We start from the raw sequence: 12985 nt of genomic DNA on the forward strand, positions 1-12985 counted from the left end.
TAGAGCCACTCCTTGGTTATCCTGGCTGTGTGCTTCGGGTCATTGTCATGTTGGAAGACCCAGCCTCGACCCATCTTCAATGCTCTAACTGAGGGAAGGAGGTTGTTCCCCAAAATCTCGCAATACATGGCCCCGGTCATCCTCTCCTTAATACAGTGCAGTCACCCTGTCCCATGTGCAGAAAAACACCCCCAAAGCATGATGCTACCACCCCCATGCTTCACAGTAGGGATGGTGTACTTGGGATGTACTCATCATTCTTCTTTCTCCAAACACGTTTAGTGGAATTATGACCTGAAAGTTCTATTTTGGTCTCATCTGACCACATGACTTTCTCCCATGACTCCTCTGGATCATCCAAATGGTCATTGGCAAACTTAAGACGTGCCTGGACATGTGCTGGTTTAAGCAGGGGAACCTTCCGTGCCATGCATGATTTCAAACCATGACATCTTAGTGTATTACAACAGTAACCTTGGAAACGGTGGTCCCAGCTCTTTTCAGGTCATTGACCAGCTCCTCCCGTGTAGTTCTGGTCTGATTTCTCACCTTCCTTAGGATCATTGAGACCCTATGAGGTGGGATCTTGCATGGAGCCCCAGTCCGAGGAAGATTGACAGTCATGTTTAGCTTCTTCCATTTTCTAATGATTGCTCCAACAGTGGACCTTTTTTCACCAAGCTGCTTGGCAATTTCCCCGTAGCCCTTTCCAGCCTTGTGGAGGTGTACAATTTTGCCTCTAGTGTCTTTGGACAGCTCTTTGGTCTTGGCCATGTTAGTAGTTGGATTCTTACTGATTGTATGGGGTGGACAGGTGTCTTCATGCAGCTAACGACCTCAAACAGGTTCATGTAATTTAGGATAATAAATGTAGTGGAGGTGGACATTTTAAAGGCAGACTAACAGGTCTTTGAGGGTCAGAATTCTAGCTGATAGACAGGTGTTCAAATACTTATTTGCAGCTGTATCATACAAATAAATAGTTTGAAATCATACATTGTGATTTCTGAATTTTTTTTTTAGATTATGTCTCTCACAGTGGACATGCACCTACGATGACAATTTCAGACCCCTCCATGATTTCTAAGTGGGAGAACTTGCAAAATAGCAGGGTGTTCAAATACTTATTTTCCTCACTGTGTATATATATATATATATATATATATATATATATATATATATATATATATATATATATATATATATATACACAGTACAGACCAAATGTTTGGACACACCTTCTCATTCAAAAAGTTTTCTTTATTTTTATGACTATAAAAATTGTAGATTCACACTGAAGGCATCAAAACTATGAATTAACACATGTGGAATTATATATGGAATTATATACATAACAAAAAAGTGTGAAACAACTGAAAAATGTCATATTCTAGGTTCTTCAAAGTAGCCACCTTTTGCTTTAATTACTGCTTTGCACACTCTTGGCATTCTCTTGATGAGCTTCAAGAGGTAGTCACCTGAAATGGTCTTCCAACAGTCTTGAAGGAGTTCCCCGAGAGATGCTTGGCACTTGTTGGCCCTTTTGCCGACACCTGTCCCTTGTTACCGTTCCCCTTTATAAGTTTGAGTTTCCACATCACCTGTGCAAGCAGTCACTGGGCCTAATGAACCAACATGGCTTTTTTTCCTATACTTCAACACCATGTTACTGATATTAAAAGTAGGCCAAAAAAGTCTTTCAAAAAAGACAAAGAAATAAAGCAATTTTTTAAACAGGTCTCTTTAATTAACAAATAGATTTACAGATTAATGTCACAAAGTAGAAAAACTATTAGATTTCAAATAAAAAATAAAGCTTTACCTTGATAATGCTGGGTCTTGAACCCCCAACCTTGTGGGAACCTGATCATTGGTAAACCAATACCTTACCCACTGAGCTATTGCTTCCCCTATATGCAAGCAGTCAATGGGCCTAATGACCCACTGAATGAACTTCAACACCATGTAACTCTTTTTAAAAAATAGGCCGAACAAGTCTTTAGCAATACATGGTGTAGGCGTATAGAAAAAGAAGCCATGTTGGTTCATTAAGCCTATTGACTGCTTACACAATGGGGAAGAGATAGCTCATTGGGTAAGGTGTTGGTTTACCAATCAGCAGGTTCCCATATGGTTGGGGGTTCAAGGCCCGGCAATGTCGAGGTAACTTTTTTCTTTTGAAATCTAATAGTTTGTCTAATTTAAGACATTAAACTGTAAATCTATTTGTTAATTAAAAAAAACCAGTTTAAAAGATTGCTTTATTTCTTTGTATTTTTTAAAAAACTTTTAAAGGCCTTTTTTTAATATGTAACATGGTGTTGAAATATAGGCAAAGAAGCCATGTTGGTTTATTAGGCCCATTGACTAATTGAACTAGGGCGAAGAGATAGCTAATTGAGTAAGGTGTTGATCATCAGGTTCCCACAAGGTTGGGGGTTTAAGGCCTGCCATCACCAAGGTAAAATTTTTATTTTTATTTTGAAATCTAATAGTTTGTCTACTTTGTGACATTAATTTTTGACCTAGAAAGAAATCCATGGTTGTGTATTGCAAGCTTTTTCAAGCAACGAGCAAGTATTTCTGCTGATTCCTGACTGACAACAAAGTAAGTAAATGGGACTGCTCTCCCAATACTGTTTATCAAAAGAAGTAGCCATATGATGTCATGGCTTAGTAAGTAGAATCTCTGAATACCATGGCATGTGGATGTTCTCTAAGCATTTTTTTTTCGGCAAGGTGTTTGGACTACAATTAATAATGGTTGATTTTTGTTTAATGGCTGGTAGTAACAAATGTTTCCCTGCCGCTCTGATGTGACTAACTTGTCCACACTAACACAGTCTTTCACATTAGGAAAACTGAGAGCACTGACGGCCTTCTTGATTATCTTGATTATTCGTATATCTTCCAGTGTAACATAATATGGTATTTGTCCATATGTGCATGCTGCTCTGCCCAGTCCACACATTTTAAAAGTGTTTCAGAGCATATTGAGTACTGCTGCTCTAAGAGCAGCACAAACACACTAATAATAGAAGCAGTAATATGAGCATGTTAAGTACTGCTGTCCTGAGAGCAGCACATATACACTGATAATAGAAGCAGTAATATGAGCATATTAAGTACTGCTGCTCTGGGAGCAGCGCACATACACTACTAATAGAAGCAGTAATATGAGCATATTGAGTACTCCTGCACATAGACTAATAATAGTAGCAGCACTAGCGTGGAAGTTTGACCAACGAAATAACACAAAGATCTGAACCAGTTTTGGTCGCTCATATCAGCTCATAACAGCAGACTAACATTGGAAATGTGCATGTTTTATCCCAGTTACAAGGTAAGCAGGGAGATTGATGAAGGAGTCGAATCAAATGCATACGACAGGCTATTTAGACAATGATTCTTAGCACCTTAAGTTTGTAATGTTTGCCAATTATCTCTGTAAATATCAGATGTTTTGAATTTGAACAAAACTTTTACAATTTTACTTACTTTATTAATATTTAAGCTCTCAGCGAATGCAATGGTAATATAGCTGTTTGAAGGGTTCCCTCCACACGTTTGAACACTCTGACCCCGCCTCTCCTTCAATTGAATTGGCTGAATCTTTAAACCAATAATTTTCCTTTCTGCCCCAGAACTTATTCGAGTAAAACTCCCATCGGCTCACTTTTAAGAGGTCTTCCAGTTGAGAAATGCTGCCATTTTGTAACATAGTTATTAAAATTGTGAAAGACTACTCTCGCTTTATTATAAAATTAATAGTAATTCTGTAGAATTATTCCCCAGAAAATGTCATTAAAACAAACTTCACGTTTTTACATATATATTTACACGTAATGTGTACAAAACATCAGACTTTACATCATACAAGTCAAGTAAAACAACTATAAAATTATTTTGCAGTCAGGAAATTATTTAATATCTACATTTAATTTCTCATTTTTCCCATGTCATTGCTACACTAAATTTTAATGACAAACAAGAAGCAGAAAAAAATCAATTCAATGCAATAAGAAAATTATTAGAAGCAATAACAGTAGCGTGTATGTGGGGCTTATGTAATGTGATGTTTCTGTTGTGAAGGAAAATAATACCCCCCAGATGTTTTTTTTGTTTTGCATTAATTAGTCCATTTTGATTGTTGTGTTTTGGATTTATGATGGGTTTAATGTATAAAGTCTGATTTGGAGCAATGTTGGTGTAAATGCATGAAACTGCTCAATCTGCTGTGATAAATGCTCAAGAAGGCATGTTGTGCCAGCAATCTAACTGTGGGGGGCTCTAGCAGGGAAAAAGGTGCAAGCGAAGACTGAAAACAAAGAGTTAAGTATGAAGAAAGAAGAGAGTATGAAGTGAGAAAATAAAATACATTAAACGAACCCATCAAATCATGCACGCCTGGAACTTGATTTACTTCAGCATGCAACATGTACAAAAACATTTCAACAGCCAAGATTATTAAATATGTCTATCACCAGAGAGTGATTGATTTTTCTCATCTTGGTATGTTTGTAAGCAGACTCAGAGGACACAAGTGCTTCATTTTCTATTTCTTCCTAAGTCTGGTTTTCACTCAGTGATAGGAGGAAACTGATGGGAAGAGATGTATAGCCTCGAACAGTTAGCTTCCAGAAGGTTGTCCTTTGTGAGACCCTGCTTCCATTTAGAACACAATCAAAAATGATGCTATGATTAAGACAGCAATAACAACCAAGAAGGAATATAACGTAATACAAAGGCAGACCATAGTTCAACCATTTCCAACTATTGGTTCCACAAATAAACAAAAATACCACTTTAATCTGAAGCAATACTCAAAGGTCATCAGTGAAATAATGGGATACAAAATATAAATAACACAGAATTTGCAATCACTGATCCATACTGCAAATTCAAAGTCATTGATGCTTGTTATAAGGAGAGTATGAGAGAAAATTGATTAGAAGTTCTAGCAAAAAAGGCTGTAGTGTTGGCAATGTTCATGGTGTGATGTAAATTGGGCTTAGACTCTGAGTGAATGAATAAATTAATGTGAGAAAGTACAACAATGTCTTGTACTGTATGTGTTTCTGTGATTAGTGGTAACATGCAAAATCAGAACTCTGTGAACATTAGAGTCTGTTACACTGTTTGAATGTAACAGTTAAAATGCTTAAAGGTATCATATTATTTCCATTTGATATTTGACATCATAAGTTTACATACATATTAAAGAATCTTCAAAATCTTAATATTAAAAAAAAAAGATTCCATTTATAAAGTATCCATTTATAAAGCCAGCATGTACGCTTATATACACACTACAGTTCTAGGCTACTGCTAATAACAAAACATGCTAGTTCACTTTAGGAGCTCATCTAATAACAAAGTGAAAAGCCTTTTTTTTTGCCTGTTTCATGTGGGTTTTTAAAAACTTACCTGTTACAAACATTAGCAATGATTCTATATTTAATATGATAAAATACTGAATACAAATTGGATAATGACCAAAAAGAAACTTTGTCGTTATATTACTAAGTTTTGTCTTTGCTAAACAAACTTTGATTTTCAATGGAAATGGTTAAGTTCCTCCTGGGCTCAGGTATAGATCTATGGAACTTGTTGAAATAGTTTTTTTAAAAGATTATAATTATAAATAGCTTTCTGTATTAATGTTTGCTTTTGCTCGAAACACTGTTCTACGCAGCTCTGTGTAAGTGCACTTGAATAACCACCATGCTACTTAATTGTTGTTAATTCAGCTGCACATTATTTCATTGCTCATTAATGTGTTATTAACTAGGTTAATCACTGTTGTATCCATAAATAAAGTAAAATGCCTAATTAATGTTTGCATTAACGCTGGAGTGTAATCAGGGCAAGCCTTGAGGACAATCTGGCACCGTTTGAAGGTTTCTGGCATCCTTATATATGCGTTTGAAAGATAGACGCCATTTCCGTGTAGCAGGTTGCAGGGGGGCGGTTCCTTGGTGATGGAGGCGGCAATGCCAGAAGTGCTCAAGCGGGCTGACAGGTAGCTGCTAAGGGTGGCCCAACCAGTTATTAGGTTTAACAGGTGTTGTGCCTAATTCAAACCCCCGGTCTGAAATCAACCCCCCTTCGCATGCACGCGGACAGTACCGTCGTATTTCCTGTAGATGGCACTAAAAACACGGAAGGCAAGCGGAATGTAAACCCCCTGCCTGAATTCTACTCCCCCTCTATTTCTTTTTCCTTCATACTCAGAGTTACCAAACTTGCTGTGATACGCCTACACAAGTAATTATGTATGTGTAAAATACTACATTTAATCTAACAACATGGACAGCTTTAGGGGGGTATTATTTAGGCAAGCTGAATGTAAACCCCCTGCCTGAATTCTTCCCCCCCCCCCTTATTTATTTTTCCTCCATATGAAGAGTTACCATGGTGCCCTTTGATTTGACATTTATGAAATGAAAAAACATTTTTTACAATGACACTCATTTTATATTTAAACATTTGAAAATGTAAATTAAATATAGAGAATATAAGTGAATGGTTATTTGCCCAATTTGGAAATAATTTAGAAAAATAAAAAAATTAGTCAAGCAGATTACAGAGTGCTTCGTTTATTTATAGGTTATGAAATCATAAATGAAGGAAACCATGCAAACTTTCCAATGTAAACAGTTTGGTATATTTCAACATTTACTGTTGTATTATAAGTCAGATTTTGTGCGCCTCTGCTCACTTAGGGCTCAGTGCTCATTTATTTCAATACAAGAAAAAATGTCGCCAGTAGATGGAGATGTTTGCTGATTATTGGGTGCGTTTCTGGAAAATTGCATTCAAACCTTACGCATTTAAATTTTGGCAGATACGTTTGCTTATTAAAATGATTTAGTTGTAAAAAAAAAAAAATAATAAACAAATAACCTGAGCTTGGCATGTTAAAAAAGGTTATTGGTAGCCCTCATGGCACATCTCTTGCACAACATTTAATATTAGTTTCCTTGTATAACTGTCATCGATAATAAAATTGTTGGCAAAGCTATATCACTTGACATGTTATAACCTGTTTATAAAGTAGATGTTCACCTCTTGGTTATCTTGAGGAAATACAAAATCCATATTGTGAATTTAGTTTTCTGGGAGCATCCGTGCTGAGATGTTTCTACACCTTGCCTTGTGTCTATCTGTGAAAAATTGTATTGTTTGGACATGATTTGGAAAGGCACACCTCTCTATCAAAGACCTCACAAGCTATTTCTACAAGTTTTGTTTTATTGTTGTTTCATCCGTTTTCTTTTATAATATTGAGATTTTCATTAAAGATTTGAGACAGGCATCATAACAGCTTTATACAGTGACTTTTCATTCAACACTTTAATGAAAAGCTCAATATCATAAAAGAAAACGGATGAAACAACAATAAAACAAAACTTGTAGAAATAGCTTGTAATGATAAGAGTTTATTGTAAAAGGCAATATTCATGATTTTTGGAATATTCAAAATTATAAGTTAAAATAATTGCCCATATTTTTGTTTCCTTTGCAGTGCATTTAGAAACTATTTAGAAAACCTCCACTTTTTTCTATTTTGTTAGGTCTGCAGCCTGATACTACAATTGTTCAAATTCTTCTTTCTCATTAATCCACACTCAGTACCCTATAATGACAAAGTGAAAACAGATTTCTAGAAATGTCTGTATGTTTATTAAAAAGTAAAAAACTGAAATATCATGTATTCAGTATTCAGTCCCTTTACTCAGTGACATCAATTACAGCCTTGAGTCTTTTTCGGTATAACACAAAAAGCACACCTGGGTTGGGGGATTTTCTGCAATCTTCATGGAAAATCCACTTAAGCAGGGTCTGGTTGGATGGTGGACAGTCACTTTTAGTTCTCTTTTCAGAAAAGTCAGGGCTCTGGCTGGACCAGTCTAGGACATTCACAAAGTTGTCTCTAAGACAGACATAATGTTTAGAATTAAAGTCAAACAGTTCAATTTTGGTTTAATCAGGCTTTCATATGTTTTGCACTGAGGAAAGGCTTCTGTGTAGCCACTCTGTTTTAAAGCCCAGATTGATAGAGGGCTGCAGTGATGGTTGTCCATCTAGAACTTTGTTCGATCTCCACACTGGAGCTCTGGAATTCAGTCATAGGGATCATTGGGTTCTTGGACACCTGTCTTACTAAAGCCCTTCTCCCCTATTTGTTCAGTGTGGTCAGGAGACCAGCTCTTAAAGAGTCCTGGTTGTGCCAATCATGTTCCATTTGAGAATTAAGGAGACCACTGTGCTCTTGTGAATCCTCAGTGCAACAGCGATTTTTGTAGCCTTCCCCAGATCTGTGCTTTGCAACAATCTTGTCTCTGAGCTCTGCTGGCAGTTTCTTTAACCTTATGGCTTGGTTTTTTGCTCTGATATACATTGTCAGCTGTGAGGTCTTTTATAGAGAGGTTTTGCCTTTCCAAATCATGTCCAAACAATAAAATTTTCCACAGATAGACACCAGGCAAGGTGTAGAAACATCTCAGCAACGATCAAGAGAAATGGGAGGCACCTGAGCTCATATTTTAGTGTGGTTGTGAAGGGTCTAAATACTTATGTACATCTGATATTTCAGTTTTTTCTTTTTTATAAATTTACAAACATTTCTAAAATTCACAGTCATTATGGGAGTGTGGATTAATGAGAAAAAAATGCATTTAAATTATTGTAGTATCAGACTGCAACATAACATAACATTTAAAAAAAGTGTATAGGTTCTGAATACTTTCTGAATGCACTGTACATCATTTTTTGCCAGAATGAAATGTTCTTTAATTTGATCTTTGAAGTTGATCTTTTTGGTTCACATTTTTTTCTTTAGCAAGTTTATTTTCAGTTTGCTAGCAGTAGTTAGCACTTTTACTGCATGCTAAAAGTGGCACCAGTGGCATCTCTACCTAAATAGTGCAATGCAGAAGCTATTTAGTCCTTTAGTTTGTTTAGTTCTCTCACCATCCATTTCCATTATTTTTCGCTTAAACAGGTCAGGCTCCAGAGCTTTAACTTTGTTTGCTTGAAGATTTACTGTCTGAGCCTCTGTCATAACTAAAAAACCTGCAAATTATTGCTGCATTAAATCTTTAACTTTGAATCAAACATCTGCTTTCTCTACAACTTCTAAATTGGTTTTCTCATTATTATGATAAAGAACTTACGAACAAATTGTAGATGGGAAAAGAAGATCTTACACTTTTTTACACTTTTTAGGGGCTAACAGCAGAATCGCTGTGTTATTACTTAAGGTCGAGATTAAATGAACACTGCAGTGTCCCCCTTGTGCATCAAACTCTAACTTCTAAAAGAAACAGCACACAAACACGCACTAAAACTGCAAAGCACATCACACATATCTAGATATAAACATATTTATTGTTTCAGGTAGACATAAATTATTTAAAACAAGTGATCAAGTTATTACTTTAAAAATTAAATCAGCAAAAATGGCTTGTGTTGTGGGTTCCTAGATCTTTCCACCATTACATCAGAACTAGACCAAAAGATCTAAGATTTAGGGTTGTCCATGTCCACGAACCATGCATTACCAGATATCTTCATCCCTTAAACACCAATTTTTGTCCTCATAAGGCAACAACTACAAGTGACAGTGTTATACAACAATCACACAGTTTCTTAAGTTTGTGGAAATCGCACTGGTACATGTTACTCTAACTACTTGGATCAGTTTTCTTCATGTGTTTGTATAAACTGAAAGCAGAAACTTTACATTGGACAATTTATTGTGTACAAGCTGGGTCCAACTTGATGCTCTTGTGACATTCTGTAAAGACTTTTACTTCCATGACTGACAGTAATTTTTTTGTACACAGCACAATTATACAATGAACAGCCATATAATTAATACCACTGTCAGGTAACAAGTGAACAAACAGTTTTAGAAGATGATGTTTTGGAAGTAGATAAAATGGCAAAGTAAGAATCTGAGCTGCTCTAACTAGTGACCCCTTTAAATAGCCAAATGTTCCTGCATTGCTTGTAATTTAGAGCAATGTAGGAATGTGATCTGATCCAACACAGTAAATTCCATTTAGTTTTACATTATGTGAAAGGCTGAGTGAGTGTGCATCCATGGCACCAGGATACACAATGGGAAGAAGGCCAGAGAGGCAGCGCAATGCTCTGGGCACCCCTTCCCTAGGCACCCCTAAACATGTTGCAGACAAAGTAATTCATGGCAACAGTATTCCCTAACAACAATGGCCTCTTTCAGCAGAATAATGCTCCCTGACACACTAAAATTTGTTCAGGAACGGTTTGAGGATCATGACAGAGTTCAAGGTGTGGACTTGGCCTCTGATTTCCCCAGATCTCGGTCTGATTGAGTTAGACAGACAAATCCCAGCCATAATTTACACGACTTAAAGGATCTACTTTTATTGTATTGGTGCCAGATACCACAGCACACCTTCAGAGATTTTGTGGAGTCCAAACCTCTAAGGGTCATACGTGTTTTAGCGACACAAGGAGGGGCCTAAATGATATCAGGCAGGTTATTTTAATGTTAGGGCTGATCATGGTGTTCGTATTGTTTATATACACCAAATACATGTAATGATTATGTACTGTTCTGAAACTACTAAATGTTTTCTTTGAATCTACAATTATATTTCTTTCCTCAAAGAAAAAAGTTAATGAAGCTTTAAATGTGTACTGTTCTAAAATCTAAGTTAATGCTTGTGGAAATTATTGTTTTTTTTTAAGCACTCAACCAGTTCAGTCTTGTATTTTTTCTTATCTTGCCATTATGTGGAACCTTAGCACTGTACTCCAAAGTGTATTCAAAGAAAAAGGTTCCTTGTAGTTTCGACACAATCCTGTCAAGCAAAGGCAAAAAAAAGCAGAGGTGTTCTGGTTTTTCTAGTTAAGTTGTGGGTGTTTACAGGTATATGAAATTGCACGTGTGTAGTGACGTGTTAAAACAGTGGGTTAAAAGGTTTAAACTGTCAAACTGGAGTTACTGGAGTCATGTATTGCGTGCAAACTCTGTATGGTTCATTGCGACGGAAAATGCCATAGCACTATTGTTTTCTACTGCATGGTAACAAACAGTGAAAGTATTCAAAACAACATTAGAACAGAAGCAGGAGGAAAAGTATAATATCAAATTAAAATTTCAGCATTGGGATGTTTCAATGGTCTCACTTTCTTATGCTCCCAGATCGCTGCAGTTAAAAATCTGCTCCTGTTTGGCTTCAAGCCCAACCACTCATACAGAGCCCAGCAAAACTTGGACATGCACACCCCAACATTTCTAAACTAAATGAGTTTTCCGAGCTAGGTTGCTTAGCAACTAGTCTGTACAGTATGAGCCCCTGCAGTTCCCTCCTGAGTGTGTGTTTAGCCTGTCTCAGCAAGGCAGCCCTGAATCCTGTTCCATGGCACAGCCAGAACCTTGAAAACCAAATGAGAAGGTGATACCTGAAGTGCAGCTGTGCTGGTGACATTTGCAGCACTATGTGGGAGAGCGTATTGCTGCAGGGACTCATCACTGCACTGTAACTTTAAACAGTGACACGAACTTTTCTCAGAAAAACTCGTGAAAAAGGGGAAATTCTAATGGAGAGAAAGGAAGGGAAAAGAAGGGCAAAACAGCTAGCTGTCCGACACAAACAAATCTTGTACCTGGGCTATTAGTTTATTATTTGAAGCTATATACATGGCAAAATGTATGCATTGTATTGTATTGCTCTTCGATGCTCTGTGCCTACTTATTTTGCACATTCTTGTTTAAATTAAATGTGAAATGACCCCTATACTGTATGTGACTACAAAGACAAATATGTTAACACTGAAACAGACCAAACTGTTAGCACTTCAATATGTCTTTATACTTCACACATGTTTTCAGTTAGACAAAAGGACAAAAGAAAAACACATTTTTACTCCAGAAACCCAGCATTTTATGTTTTGTAATAGTGAATTTACTCCAGATGTATCATGTATGCTCAACAACCAAAACAAAATTGGTTTTAGTGACTTTTTGGTATGTTCATAATAGTTTATAAACACTTTGATGCTGTAACTATAGCACATGCACACAACAGCCAAAAAATGATTTGTATGATTAAAAGAAATGGTATTTATTAGATAATTTACCGTTAATGGTAGACATAAGAACAATTTAAAATCAGGACCTCAATATTATGTGACAAGACTGACAAAAACTAGCAAATAAATCTGCCCCTTAACTCTCCTGCTGAACCTGCAGTACTGGATGGTTAAACATTTTAACAGAAAACACAAGAATACAAGAATAGAACACCAAATATTATCACAGAATTACTGGACAACAACTTGTTTATTCTTGCTGAGGATACAAATACAATGTGCTATATTAGAAACTTTGAAAAGGTTATCGTGTACACTTTTGTGAGTCATTTTGTCAGACTTCATTAACTGGTCAGACATTATTAAATGATCAGTAATCAGTTTGTTTTCAAGGAAAACAACAGATAAGACTTGGCGATGGAGATGTCACTTGCCCAGTGACATAATTAATGAAATTGTGATTTGTCCACCATTTATAGTTTGTAAGTATGAACAACATTTTAGACAAATGAGAAAAAAGCGAGGATGAGAGAGAGAGAGAGAGAGAGAGAGAGAGAGAGAGAGAGAGAGAGAGAGAGAGAGAGAGACCCTGTTTTCGGACGCTCTGTGCACTGCATCTTCACACACAGCTCAGATTTTGCAACCTTTGTTTAAAGCTAGTTTTTTTGAAACGCTGCCAGGAAAATATAGCACACACCCTTCTATAAGTCATAGGCTTGAATGACAATGCGACAGCACAAGATTGATGTTTGTTGTGACTGAGCCTGTCGTGCTAAATGTGACTCTATAATTACAATTAATGAGTCACACTACACAGGTACCACAGGTGATAATCAAGCATCCCTTTTCTAATTAGGGTAATCCTGAGTATTTATGAGCTTTGATAGTCATAACC

Source organism: Silurus aristotelis, assembly GCF_946808225.1.
Source record: "Silurus aristotelis genome assembly, chromosome: 4".
Taxonomy (NCBI): Eukaryota; Metazoa; Chordata; class Actinopteri; order Siluriformes; family Siluridae; genus Silurus; species Silurus aristotelis.